Source organism: Mauremys reevesii, linkage group 1, assembly GCF_016161935.1.
Source record: "Mauremys reevesii isolate NIE-2019 linkage group 1, ASM1616193v1, whole genome shotgun sequence".
Lineage (NCBI taxonomy): Eukaryota > Metazoa > Chordata > Testudines > Geoemydidae > Mauremys > Mauremys reevesii.
In genome coordinates this window covers 8,052,091-8,054,290 of record NC_052623.1, presented here as the reverse complement: position 1 = coordinate 8,054,290, position 2,200 = coordinate 8,052,091, and positions in this window count along the sequence as shown.

Below are 2,200 nucleotides of genomic sequence, written 5' to 3'. Positions count from 1 at the left end.
GATAATTTCAAATCTCTGTGGAGGGAAGTTTTTTTTCTGTGTTCTTTGTTTTGAGGTGAGTCTCTCTTTGGAGCTAAGAGAGTCCAGACATCTTAATCAAGTCCTCCCAGGTTTCTGCAGTATTTTTCATCTATTCAGTCTAGTAAGTATTAGAAAGGTGTACTAGTATTATAAGTTTATTTCTACATTTGCAATTGTGTGTTGCTGGATAAATTCTTTATTTCTGTTTGCTGTTACTTTAATTATTCTGAGGAGGAGGGAGGGGGAAGTCTCTCCAAGTTTATATGTCAGACCCTGTAATATTTTTTCATCCTGGTATTACAGAGATAGTGTACTTTCTTTCTTTCTTTCTTTCTTTTAATAAAATCTTTTCTTTTTAGAACTTGATTGATTTCTTCCCTTGTTTGGATTTTCAAGGGAAGGGGAGGGGGAAAAGTGAATCCCTCTTTGTTTGATTCAACGAGTTTGAATCAAGGTATCTCTCCTAAGCACTAGGAGAGGGGAGGAGGGAAATGGTTTGTTTCCCTTTGTGTTGAGATTCAAGTTTTGATCTGTGTTCCCCAGGTTTTGGGGGAACAGGGAGTGTGTCAGACATTTAAAACTGACTGGTGGCAGAGAAAACCAGATCTAAACTAGAATTTTAGTTTAGAGGAGTCCATGCAGGTCCCCATCTTGGAACCCAAAAGCTCCAAGTGGGGGAGAAGACCTATGGCAGGCAGCAATATGTGAACAGGTGGGCAGCACTGTTGGTTGTGGGGTAGATCGGGGGGTGTACATGGACAGATGAGCAGCGATGGGGGTTGTGGAATGTACACAGGCAGGGAGGCAGTGCTGGGATTTTGGAGGGGGCACGCAGGGGTGCAATCCTGGGGTATACAGGGACAGGAGAGTAGCACTGGGGATTGTGGATTCTGAAATTAAATGTTACTTTGTGATTGTTGGTCCAGCGCTGGAACTTTTCCTAGCTCTGAGTGCATTTGGGCTCAGGGTATCTTTTCCCTGGCAAGCCCCTCTATCTGATAGCCTGAAAAACATATTATTAAATATTTGTTCCCTGCATATGTACTTACAGGCTGTTATCAAGTCACCCATTAACCATCTTTGTTAAACGAAATAGATTGAGCACATCAAGTCTATCAAAATAAGGCAGGTTTTCCAATCTTTTACTAATTCTTGTGACTCTTCTCTGAATCCTCTCCAGAGTATCAACATCCATCTTTAATCCTGGACACCAGAACTGGAAACAGGATTCCAGCCAAATACAGAGGTAAAATAACTCCTCTACCTCTCCTTGAGATTCTTCTGGTTATCATCCCAGGATTACAGTTGCTCTTTTGCACACAGGATCACACACATGGGAGCTCATGTTTAGCTAGTTTCCCCTTCATGCCCCCAATTCTTGTTCAGATTCATTGCACTTCCCATGATAGTTCCCCATCGTGTTAGTATCACCTAAATTCTTTGTTCCTAGATGTAGGTATCTCCATAGCTATATTAGAACACACATTGTCAGCTTTGACCCAGTTTACCAACCAATCCAGATTGCTCTGAGTCACTGACTTGTCCTCTTCATTATTTACGATCCCCTAATTTCCATGTCATCTGCAAATTTAATCAATATTCAGCCATGAGAAGTGTTAGCAGCTAAGTTCCTGACACATGTCTCTACTTATACTTGTTAGTTAACACCTGTAACTTATCTCTCAGACAAAGCTGGGTGCCTGTGAGGAAGTGTCTCACCAAAAGAAATGAGGGAAGTAACAGAGGTGCAGACCCGAAGCCCTAAATACCAAGATCCTTGTGCCATTCATGCCTATTCTGTTTAGCACAAAGTCATAGCCCAGCAGGATAATGTCTGTTTCCATAAGGTAAGTGGGCTCCTATCCAATATAGCAATTCCATCGTGGGTCAGACCTATGGTCCATATAGTCCAGTGTCCTCTGTCTTACAGTGACAGCCTCAGGTACTGCAGAACAAGGTGGAAGAAACCCAGTCGTAGGTGGATGGGAGGAAAACCATCATGAGGGTGTCACCCTAATGCCCAACAGCTAGAGATTGGCTTTTACCCTGAAAAATGTGGGCCTATAGGCTTTGCAAAAGATTTATTTAGCTGTAACAGTTGTTACTGGATAGTCTCACTATTCATGGAAATGTCCAAACCCTTCCTAATTCTTGCTTCCCTCATGGCCTCAACTACCTC